This window comes from Psammomys obesus, unplaced genomic scaffold, assembly GCF_907164565.1.
Source record: "Psammomys obesus unplaced genomic scaffold, mPsaObe1.curated_primary_1811, whole genome shotgun sequence".
NCBI lineage: Eukaryota > Metazoa > Chordata > Mammalia > Rodentia > Muridae > Psammomys > Psammomys obesus.
In genome coordinates this window covers 23,436,723-23,449,787 of record NW_026596057.1, presented here as the reverse complement: position 1 = coordinate 23,449,787, position 13,065 = coordinate 23,436,723, and the positions used below count along the sequence as shown (strand labels likewise).

General features: G+C 40.7%; 1 pseudogene; it reads left to right on the top strand.

Annotated features, from left to right (window-relative positions):
* The first annotated feature begins 1,448 nt into the window (after positions 1-1,448).
* On the top strand, positions 1,449-1,939 carry LOC129689282 (40S ribosomal protein S24-like; annotated as a pseudogene).
* The last annotated feature ends 11,126 nt before the right edge of the window (positions 1,940-13,065 follow it).

Sequence of the window (13,065 nt, the reverse complement as noted above, 5' to 3'; positions counted from 1 at the left end):
TTGGGGCTGTGTAAATGTATTATCTCATTAGGAGAATAATTATTCCTCCCATCTCTCTAGTATGACTTCAGATGAACCAGCTTTCCTGCAGGGGTTCTATTAGACAGGTGAGTTAGTGGTCAAGCTGGGTTAATTTTTAAGAGACATGACAATATTATGCAAAAACTTAATGTTAGGAGCATCGGGCTGGTATGTCACCATCAGGGCTAGAGAATGGACTCAGATTTCATTCTTTTAACCAAGAATAGGAAGCTCTTCCTGGGCTAACATAGCAGTTATCTCCAATTGGTAAATGTTTATTAATAAAGGAATGGTTTTCTCCAAAGTAGTCTCACAGGGTATAAAACCACTTTTAATGACAAGCCCAATGCCCAACAGTAGATGAGCAATGCAAAACAAACTCAATTGCATTTTGGAGGTTCTTGATCTCATAATGCTTTGCCAGAGGTGTTTTTCTGTTTGTTTGTTTTTAAACCTTGCAGGTCTTTTGTATATGTATGTATGTGTATATATGTATATATGTATATACACATACATATATATATATACATATATACATATATGTGTGTGCATATATATATGTATGTACATATATAAATAATTTCCAGTTTTATTTTTATGGGATTGATATTTGTGCAGAAGTGTAAGTCTCTGTGTGTATATGTGGTTTTTTTTTTTTTTCTTTTTTCTTTGGCTATTTTTCTTGTTTGTTTTTTTCCTATTCTGGTTTCTTTGTTTTTGTTTTATCTCATTTTTCTATTATTTTTAGATGGTTGTTCATATCTAATGAAAGAGACAGAAATGATAAGAGTTTGAAAAAAGAGGAAGTGGGGAGGATATAAGTGGTGTTGCAAAGGGGAACCATAATCAGGATACATTGTATGGGGAAAAAAAAAACTGTTTTCAATAAAAGAAAAATAAAATTGTAATAAAAATATGTAATTCCCATTAAAATTCCAATGATATATCTCACAGAACTGAAAGAAATCAATGCAAAAAATATGAAAACACAAAAGACCATATGTAGCCAAAAAAATTTCCATTTATGATTTATTTTAAAATTGTTTTTTTATTATCTGAGAATTCCATGCATTATATTTTTATCATAATCTTTCTGTTATCCCTTCTCCTCACAGATCCTCTCCCACCTATCCCATCTAACCTCATGTTCGTTTTTTCTGGTTGCACAAAATGAGTATAAACATGAAGAGAATTTTTCTTTTTTGGGCCTCAATAATACCCTTTATCTTCAAGGGAGGTCAAGTTATGATGCTTTATTATGTACTATCCCTCAGAAAATGTGATGTGGCATCAAAAGCCAACCATGAGGGACAGACTCATCCTCTACAACCTCAAAAGATACTAACCCTTGTAACATTACCCCTCAAGTTTGAAATCCAAGAGTCATTTAAGAGATGTGTTGACCGGGCACTTTAGCTATCATAAAGGACACCATGATGGTCCAGACCAGGAAGTTCATGACAAATCATCTGCTTCAGAGGAAACAGATGGTCACTGATGCCCTTCATCCTGGGAAGGCAACAGCACCAGAAACAGAAATCCAGGGAAAGCTGGTCAGAAGGTACAAAAACCACAACATATGTCATGGTGGCAAGACTGCTGGCTTTGGCATGATCTATGATTCTCTAGATTATGTAAAAAAGAATGATGAGCCTAAACAAAGATTTGCAAGTCATGGCCTTTATGGGGGAAAAAACAACAACAAAAACAAAAACTACACAACTCCTGAAAACAATGAAAAGAACACAAGAAGAGAATGAGGAAGGAAAGGGGAATGTCAAAGGCCAGTGTCGATGGCGGCAGAAAGACCTGTGGTAATTTGACCTGCTTTGATGTGCATATTTCTAAGAAAACAAATAAACTAAGAAGCTTAAAAAAGAGAGATAGGTATGTGTTGAAATCGGGGTGGAACACTTAGAGTCTCTACTCTAAATGATTTTCAGGCCTTAGAGGACAATCAGGGACCCAGATTGTTTGAGCTACACTGTTTCTGGACCATCTGAGTGTAGATTCAGTGTAAATCAGAGGAGATAAATTTAAGGTAACAATTGAGTAAACAGCATCCAAAGGCAAATGGCAGAGATCCAGTTCTAACGCTGCTCATCAAGGGGAGGGGTCTCTTTATTTCTGTTGGCTGAGATCAAGTAAGGGGTTTCTATAAAGCTGAAAATAAAATCTCACACAAATTCACAAAGTAATAAAATAATTCAGAGGAAAAAGAAATCATATATTAGAGAGGGAGATACTGGCACTCTTGGTATTGAACAAATAAGTAAGTGTAATCAAGGACTTCAGGTCTTTTTTGGAGCTTTCCATGACATGATCCCAGAGAAAAAGGAGTTTCATCATTTAATAAGTGTGGCTGTCTGTTTTTAGTGATAAATTAAATCACATAATTATTTGTATTGTGCGTGTCAACTCCCTTCCCACAGTTTACCTGATTTTAATAATGTCCACCTAATTTTGTACAGACATCTGATAGTAAAAAGAGCCTTCACACTGTACGTTCACTTGAAAGATGCTGCATGCATTCAAAACAAGTTCAGGGAAGATTGGCCCTTCTAGTCACTGAACCTGAATACATTGTGAAAACACTGGAAATGCATATGTAAAACTGATTATTGTTCAGGTTTGAGAAACACATATATTATTGTTGAGAGGACTTTGGTGTATAGTTTTATAATATTAGAGGTCCAAGCAAATTCTGAGGTTTCTAGGTATATTGCTTGGGTAGAAGTATGTGTGCATAATATATGCACACAAAGGGTCGAGGCTGCCAAGTTCATTATCAGAAAGAGATAGTTGGCTGTGCACAATCAAAACCAAAGAGGATCATAAGCTACTAAACTTTATTTCCAGTTTTTGCTGTCCTCATTTATACTGAAAGCTTGGTCATAGCCTGATTGCTGTCTTCAAGAGATCTCTTTAAGATAACCAGACACCAGACCAGAAATTAAAGAATCCTAATACTTCTGTCCTTTATATGGGATAGAACCAAAGACATTTCTGTGTTCTCAATGAGTGCATGAATGGAAATGGTCATTTTTGAGTTGACTGACCATGCACTGACTAACAAGTTTCTATTTTCTGTTTTAATCATAAAAAGAATGCATAGGTATTAATATATAAACAAGGAAAATGGGACAGGTGACAGGAGAAAGACAGAGAAAGAGAGACTGAGAAAGAGAGACAAAGACAGAGAACAGTAAAAAGACATGGAGGGAGAAATTTTAGTGAAGGTCAAAGGATAGAACATTGTCCTTGGTTGAGGTATCAGTCTCTGCAGGCCACTCTTGGCTCAGTTTATTTTGGCTCTGTGGTCTCCTTTTGGAGCTCCTGTTGATTCCCTGAACTCTGCCCAAAGCTTGGCTAAGTGTCTCAGCCTCTGCTATAATACCTCAATAAGTAATCTTTCAGACTGTCATAGGCTCTTATCCTGTTTGCTGTCTTCCCTGGCTTCCGATGTCTATCACAGTTTTCCTACTGAATGAAGACTGAGCATCTTCCCTGTGTCTTCCTTGTTGTTTAGCTTCTTTAGGAGTATAGGTTTTAGTATGTTTATCCCATATTATATAGCTAATACCCTCTTATGAGTGAATATATACCATGTGTGTTTTTCTGCTTCTGGGCTAGCTCATTCAAAATGATCTTTTCTAGTTGCCACCATTTGCCTGCAAATTTCATGATTTCTTGTTTTCAGTTGCTGAGTAGTATTGCATTGTGTAAATGTAACACACTTTCTTTATCCATTCCTCCATTAAGGGATATCTAGGTGGTTTCCAGCTTCTGGCTGTTACGAATACAACTGCCTTAAACATGGTTGAGCAAATGACCTTGTTGTATATTTGAGCATATTTTGTGTATAGTTTAGGAGTGGTGTAGCTGGACCTTGAGGTAACATTATTCCTAAATTTCTGAGGAAGCACCAGATTGATTTCCAAAGTGGTTGTACAAGTTTACATTTCCACCAGCAATGGAGGACATTTCCCCTTTCTCTATATCCACTTCAGCATGGAGAGACTTAAAATCCCAGCTCAGATGTAGTCCATAGACTCAGTATCCAAGGGGGTCCCTAATAAGAGGTTTAACCTTTATGGGCTTTCTCTGGTATGAACTCAGTAGCAGGCTCTCTGATCACCTCACCCTGCGGGAGAGGGAATACAGCCTTGCAAGGCCATAGAGAAAGACAATGCAGCCAGTCCTGATGAGACCTGATAGGCAAGAGTCAAATAGAAGGGAAGGAGGACCTCCCTTATCAGTGAACTAGGGGAGGGGCATATGGGGAGAGGAGGGAAGAAGAATGAGATTGGGATGAGATGAAGGAGGGGGCCAAAGCCATGATAAAAATTGAATAAATTGTAATAAATGTTAATAATAAAAAAGAATTTAAAAAAAGGATAGAGCATGCTCATGGGGAAAGAGGAAAAGGAGAAAAGCTGGTTTCTTAGACTGAGTATTTTACAATCCAGGTATGCAGGGGTGGTTCAATATACAGAAATCCATCGATGTGATCCACCATATTAACAAACTGAAAGAGAAAAACTACATGATAATCTCCCTAGATGCTGAAAAAGCATTTGACAAAATCCAACATCCATTCATGTTTAAAGTATTGGAGAGATCAGGGATACAAGGCACATATCTAATCATAGTAAAGGCGATATACAGCAAGCCTATAGCCAACATCAAACTGAACGGAGAGAAACTTAAAGCAATCCCACTGAAATCAGGGACAAGACAAGGCTGCCCACTCTCTCCATATCTCTTCAACATAGTTCTGGAAGTCCTTGCTAGAGCAATAAGACAGTTGAAGGAGATCAAGGGGATACAGATGGGAAAGGAAGAAGTCAAATTATCACTATTTGCAGATGATATGATATTATATATGAGTGACCCCAAAAACTATACCAGGGAACTCCTACAGCTGATAAACACCTTCAGCAAAGTGGCCGGATACAAAATTAACTCAAAAAAATCAGTAGCACTCCTGTATACAAAAGACAAAAGGGCTGAGAAAGAAATTAGAGAAACAACACCATTCACAATAGCCACAAAGGACATAAAGTACCTTGGTGTAACCCTAACCAAGCAAGTCAAAGACTTGTATGAAAAAAATTTCAAGTCTCTGAAGAAAGAATTAGAGGAAGATATGAGAAGATGGAAAGATCTCCCATGCTCATGGCTTGGCAGGATTAACATAGTAAAAATGGCCATCTTACCAAAAGCAATCTACAGATTTAATGCAATTCCCATCAAATTTCCAACACGATTCTTTACAGACCTGGAAAGAAAAATTCTCAACTTCGTATGGAATAACAAGAAACCGAGAATTGCTAAAACAATCCTCTACAATAAAAGATCTTCTGGAGGTATCTCCATCCCTGATCTCAAGCTGTACTATAGAGCAACAGTTATAAAAACTGCATGGTACTGGCATAGAAACAGAATGGTGGATCAATGGAATCGAACAGAAGACCCAGAAATAAACCCACACACTTACGGACACCTGATTTTTGATAAAGATGCCAAAACCATACAATGGAAAAAAGATAGCATCTTCAACAAATGGTGCTGGTCCAACTGGATGTCTACATGTAGAAAAATGAAAATAGATCCATACTTATCACCCTGCAGAAAACTGAAGTCCAAGTGGATCAAAGATCTCAACATAAAACCAGAAATATTAAATCGGCTAGAAAAAAAAGTGGGGAATAGCCTAGAACTCATTGGTACAGGAGAAAACTTCCTGAACAGAACAACAACAGCACAGGCTCTAAGAGCAACAATCAATGAATGGGACCTCATGAAATTGAAAAGCTTCTGTAAAGCAAAGGACACCGTCATCAAAACAAAGCGACTGCCTACAGATTGGGAAAGAATCATCACCAACCCTTTATCTGACAGAGGACTCATATCCAATATATATAAAGAACTAAACAAGCTGAAAAGCAACAAACCAAGTAATCCACTTGAAAAATGGGGAACAGAGCTAAAGAGAGAATTCTCTGTAGAGGAATATCAAATGGCAGAGAATCACTTAAAGAAATGCTTAACCTCATTAGCCATTAGGGAAATGCAAATCAAAACAACCCTGAGATTTCACACCCATCAGAATGGCCAAGATGAAAAACTCAAGGGACAACACATGCTGGAGAGGTTGTGGAGAAAGGGGAACCCTTCTCCACTGCTGGTGGGAATGTAAACTGGTACAACCACTCTGGAAATCAATCTGGCGCTTTCTCAGACAACTAGGAATAGCGCTTCCTCAAGATCTAGCCATACCACTCCTAGGCATATACCCAAAAGAGGCGCAAGTACACAAAAAGGACATTTGCTCAACCATGTTTGTAGCAGCTTTATTTGTAATAGCCAGGAACTGGAAACAACCCAGATGCCCCTCAACTGAAGAATGGATGCAGAAACGGTGGTACATCTATACAATGGAGTATTACTCAGCAATGAAAAATAAGGAAATCATGAAATTTGCAGGTAAATGGTGGGACCTGGAAAGGATCATCCTGAGTGAGTTGTCCCAGAAGCAAAAAGACACGCATGGTATATACTCACTCATATAAACATACAACATAGAATAAACCCACTAAAATCTGTACATCTAAACAAACTAAGCAAAAGAGAGGACCCTAACTAAAATCTTCAATCCCCATCCTGAAAGGCAAAGACGATGGACATCAGAAGAAAAAGAAAATAGGAAACAACCTCGGAACCTGCTACAGAGGGCCTCTGAAAGCCAGAAGAAAACAGGAAACAACCTTGAAACCTGCCACAGAGGGCCTCTGAAAGCTTTTGCAGTATAGACTGTCAAAGCAGATGCTGAGCCTGTTGGCCAACTGATGGGCAGAGTGAATGGAATTCTTTGTAAGAAGTGGGAAATAGTAAGAGCTGGAGGGGACGGGAACTCCACAAGGAGAGCAACAGAACAAGATAATTTGAACACAGGGAACTTCTCAGAGACTCATACTCCAACCAAGGACTATTCGTGGAGATGACCTGGAACCCCTGCACAGGTGTAGCCCATGGCAGGTCAGTGTCCAAGTGGGTTACATAGTAATGGGAAGAGGGACTGCCTCTGACATAATCTGATTGGCCTGTTCGTTGATCACTTCCCCCTGAGGGGGGAGCAGCCTTACCAGGCCACAGTAGAGGACAATGCAGCCACTTTTGATGAGAACTGATAGACTAAGATCAGAAAGAAGAGGAGAACCTCCCCTATCAGTGGACTTGGGGAGTGGCATGCATGCATGCAGAAAGGGGAGGGAGGGTGCGATCGGGAGGGGAGGAGGGAGAGACTTATGGGGGGATACAAAATGAATAAAATGTAATTAATAAAAAATTAAAAAAAGATGGGGGCCAAGATGGCGGCACCGGGAGAACACCGTGTCTGAGAAGTAGGACAACACACTTCGTGCAGCGACCAGCAGACTGAACTCTGGACCCTAAAACAACAGCGATCGATCTTGTTTCCCAGGTGAGGGGAGGCTCCCACGGTGTGGGAATCGGTCTGGTCCACTCTCGGCTGCCCAGCCAGAACCCGGAAGAGAACCGGGCTAACTTGGGCTTTGGGTCTCCGGGCTGGTGCTGCAAGCCTGCTTGTGCTGATCACTTTCCCAGGCTGATTGGTGGGCACAAGGGTGCCTGAGGCTGAGAGTCCCAGTCGCAAAAAAAACCCCAAGGGGAAGGAAAGTTGGCAGACTGGTGGTCACGGGTCACCCAGTCTTTCCCTGTAAGGTTTCTTGAACCGCAGGTAGCCGCCGCCTGCCGCCATCACAACTGAGCTCCCGCCAAGCACGGATTACAGCTGCACAGCTGCACACCCAGCTCAAAATCCCTACTCCCTCTTCGGAGGAGGCAGGAGGCATCCAGCAGAATCTGCCACAAACCACATTGTCTATACCCCAACCCGAGATCGGGGCTGAGAAAACCCAAACCTTTCGGGCACTCCCCCAAACGCCGCCATAACCTTGCCGCAGCAGAGCAGAAGGTAAAGAGGTGCACAGCGGCTTCACAGTGCCGGAACTCCAGTGCTACCGGCCGCTCCTAGCAAACAAACTACAGCTCGGGATCTGGGACTGTGGTCATTCTACACGTCCTGAGATTCTCCTGGGTCCAGCGCAGTAAGGTCTAGCAGCAAGTTCTATCACCGGCGCCCCCCCCGACCCCTGGCAGAGAAATGCCAGCTCAGGGCTCAGGATCCTACTGAGAAGCCCCAACCTCTGCTGGCACTCCCCTGAGAGCACCTCCATAAGCTTGCCCAAGAGAGGAGAAGGTCAGAGGGGAAGGACAGAGAGGCAGCCTGCTAAGGACACAGCACCCTCTCTCCAGCTCACCCAGCGGCCCCTAGCAGAGAAACCCAAGCTCTGGATCTGAGGACACTCCACCCTACCTGGTACTGTCTTGGGATCAGCAAACATAGATTCTACTGCTAGGCTGCTTCTGGCAGAGAGATCTGGGCCTGGGATCTGGGGCTGAGTACACTCATCCTAACTCTTTCCCGCGCCACCCAGGGACCAGTCAACATAACCCCTCCTGGCAGAGAAAAAGGACAAAGAGGCAGCACACAGGAAAGGTGGACACCGAGTCCTGTGGCCACAGTGTCACAGAGCTGACTGTTAGCCTACCCATGCACTTCCGCAGCAGGACCAAAACAGAAAGTAGTGAGCAAGGGGAACCCCTGTGCATTCCAACTGGTCCTGCAAGAGAGTGAGTGAGCCTTCTAGGGAGAGATTGTCCCAGACCTAGGGCCTCTCCACAGAAGCAACCAGATGAGATCCCTGCCACCCACACCCCTAGTGTAGGCATCAGAGGGATTCTTGGGATAGCGACCCCAACATTGAAGCCTCTGCCTTGCGGGTCCACCAGGGTAATCCAGGCAAACAATCCCTGGATCTCAGTCAGAACTGCTTAATAGTGGCTTGCAGGCCACTACAATAGTCAGAGAATGCGCGCATGCACACCTCGCCTGCTAAAAGCGCAAGCAAATAGCGCCAGCGTCACATTCTTTATGTAGGCAAAACTGAAAACACAGTGCACACTCCCAAAGCAGTGAACCTCTCTCATCTTCCTGAAAAAACAGTCCAGAAAACAGAAAGAGAGGATCATAGCCCAAACTACAATCCTGAGGAACAACCAGTGAGGATTATAAATAACCAGATAGCTAGAGGCAGACGTAAGAACACTCCCAACAAAAATCAGGACATAATGACCTTGCCAGCAACCCCACAAAACAATGGACACTTCAATTCACTAGATACACAAGAAAACGACCTCAAAACTATGTTTCTCCAGCTATTAGAGGCCCATAGAGATGAAATGAACAAAGCCCTCAGAGAAATAACCAAAGAAATCGAGACTAACCAAGAGGAAACAAATCGTGCTCTCAGAGAAATGACCACGAAAATTGAGGCAAACAGAGAAGAAATGCACAAAGCTTTCAAAGAAATGTCCACACAAATGAAGGCAAATAAAGAAGAAATAAACAAAGCTCTCATAGAAATACAGGCAATTATACCCAAAGAAGTAAACGCACAATTAGTGATACATAGAGAGGAAACAGACAAAAAAATAGAAGCTATCATTGAAAAGCAGGAGTCCACATTCAAACAGATGAAGGAAATGGTGCAAGACATGAAAACAGAATTAGAATCAATAAAGAAAACACAAATAGAGAAAAACCAGGAGCTGGAGAACATAGAGAAAAGATCAGGCACTACAAAGGTAAGCATCACCAACAGAATACAAGAAATGGAAGAAAGAATATCAGGAGCCGAAGATACACTTGCGGAAATTGACACATCTCTCAAAGAAAAAATAAAATCAGAAAAGTTCCAAACACAAAACATCCAAGAAATCAAGGATACCATGAAAAGACAAAACCTAAGAATAATAGGAGTAGAAGAAAAAGAAGACATCAGGCTCAAAGGTCCAGAAAATATTTTTAAGAAAATTATAGAAGAAAACTTTCCCAACTTAAAGAAGGAGATGGCCATAAACATACAAGAGGCCTACAGAACACCAAGTAGACTAGACCAGAAAAGAAATTCTTCACGTCACATCATAGTCAAAACACTGAACCTACAAAACAAAGAAAAAATTCTAAAAGCAGCAAGAGAAAAAGGCCAAGTAACATATGAAGGTAGACCTATCAGAATCACACCAGATTTCTCAACAGAAACTATGAAAGCCAGAAGGGCCTGGACAGCAATCATACAGTCCTTAAGGGACCACAGATTCCAACCCAGACTACTATACCCAGCAAAACTTTCAATCAACATAGACGGAGAATTCAAGATATTCCAATAGAAAACCAAATTTAAACAATATCTACATAGTAACCCAGCTCTACAGAAGTTACTAGAAGGGAAACTCCAAACCAAAGAAAACAACTACATCAAAGGAAACAGTGGAAGTAGATAACTACACAACAAAAAACCAAAAGAAGACAAGCAATGAAACTCAGTGACACCACCAACACCACATCTAAAGTAAGTAACAATTGTTGGTCACTAGTTTCTATCAACATCAACGGACTCAACTCCCCAATTAAAAGACACAGACTAACATAATGGTTGCGGAAACAGGATCCATCATTCTGTTGCATCCAAGAAACACACCTATGCAACAAAGATAAACACTACCTCAGAGTAAAGGGCTGGAAAAAAGTCTTTCAAGCAAATGGTTCCAGAAAACAAGCGGGAGTAGCCATCCTAATATCTAATAAAATAGACTTTCAACCCAAGTTAATCAAAAAAGATGAGGACGGCCACTATATTCTCATCAAAGGAAAAATCCACCAAGAGGACATCACAATTTTGAATATCTATGCCCCAAATACAAGAGCACCTACATTCGTAAATGAAACAATATTAAAGTTTAAATCACACATTGATCCTAAAACCCTAATAGTGGGAGACTTCAACATCCCACTCTCACCAAGGGACAGATCAATTAGACAGAAAACAAATAGGGAAATAAAAACACTTACAGAGACCCTAAATCAAATGGACCTAATAGACGTCTACAGATCTCTTCATCCAAACTCAAAAGAGTATACCTTCTTTTCAGCACCGCATGGAACCTTCTCCAAAATAGACCATATAGTTGGTCATAAAGAAAGCCTCAACAGATACAAAAAGATTGAAATAATCCCTTGTATCCTATCTGACCACCATGGACTTAGACTGGACCTCAACAACAACAGAAATAACAAACAGCCTCCACCCACATGGAAACTGAATAACCTGTTACTCAACTACAGCTGGGTTAAGGAAGAAATAAAGAAAGAAATTAAAGACTTCCTACAATTCAATGAAAATGAAGGCACAACATACCCAAATTTATGGGACACTTTGAAAGCAGTGCTCAGGGGAAAATTTATAGCACTAAGTGCCTGCAAGAAGAAATTCGTAACATCACATACAAACAACTTAATGGCCCAACTGAAAACCCTAGAAAAAAAAGAAGCAGATACACCCAAGAGGAGCAGAAGGCTGGAAATAATCAAACTCAGGGCTGAAATCAATCAATTAGAAACAAATAAAACTATTCAAAGAATCAATGAAACGAAAAGCTGGTTCTTTGAGAAAATCAACAAGAAAGACAAACCCTTAGCCAAAATAACTAAAAAGCAGAGAGAATCTATCCAAATCAACAAAATCAGAGATGAAAAGGGTGACATAACTACAAACACAGAGGAAATTCAAACAATCTTTAGGTCATACTACAAAAGCCTATATGCCACAAAATTTGAAAATCTAAATGAAATGGACAATTTTCTTGATAGATTCCATCTTCCAACATTAAGTCAAGATCAGATAGAAAGACTGAACAGCCCTATATCCCCCAAGGAAAGTGAAGCAGTCATTCACAGTCTCCCCTCCAAAAAAAGCCCTGGGTCGGATGGTTTCAGCGCAGAATTCTACCAGACCTTCAAAGAAGTGCTCACACCAATTCTCCTCAAACTATTCCACAAAATAGAAACAGAAGGTACATTACCAAACTCATTCTATGAAGCAACAGTCACCCTGATACCTAAACCTCACAAAGACCCAACAAAAAAAGAGAACTTCAGACCTATCTCTCTTATGAACATTGACGCAAAAATACTCAATAAAATACTTGCAAACCGAATCCAAGAACACATCAAAGATATCATCCACCACGACCAAGTAGGCTTCATCCCAGGCATGCAAGGGTGGTTCAACATACGGAAATCCATCAATGTAATCCACCATATAAACAAACTGAAGGAGAAAAACCACATGATCATCTCCTTAGATGCTGAAAAAGCATTTGACAAAGTCCAACACCCATTCATGTTTAAAGTCTTGGAGAGATCAGGAATACAAGGGAAATACCTAAACATAGTAAAGGCAATATACAGCAAGCCTATAGCCAACATCAAACTCAATGGAGAGAAGCTTAAATCAATCCCACTGAAATCAGGGACAAGACAAGGCTGCCCACTCTCTCCATACCTCTTCAACATCGTACTTGAAGTCCTAGCCAGAGCAATAAGACACCTAAAGGAGATCAAGGGGATACAAATCAGAAAGGAAGAGGTCAAAGTGTCACTATTCGCAGATGATATGATAGTATATATGAGCGACCCCAAAAATGCAACCAGAGAACTCCTCCAGCTGATAAACACCTTCAGCAAAGTGGCAGGATACAAAATCAACTCAAAAAAATCCGAAGCCCTTCTGTATACCAAAGACAAAAGGGCTGAGAAAGAAATTAGGGAAACAACACCCTTCACAATAGCCACTAATAACATAAAGTATCTTGGAGTGACACTAACCAAGCAAGTGAAAGAGCTGTTTGAGAAAAACTTCAACTCTCTGAAGAAAGAAATTGAAGAAGATCTCAGAAGATGGAAAGATCTCCTGTGCTCATGGATTGGTAGGATTAACATTGTGAAAATGGCCATCCTGTCAAAAGCAATCTAGAGATTCAGTGCAATTCCCATCAAAATACCAACTCACTTCTTTACAGACCTTGAAAAAAAAATTCTCAGCTTCATATGGAGAA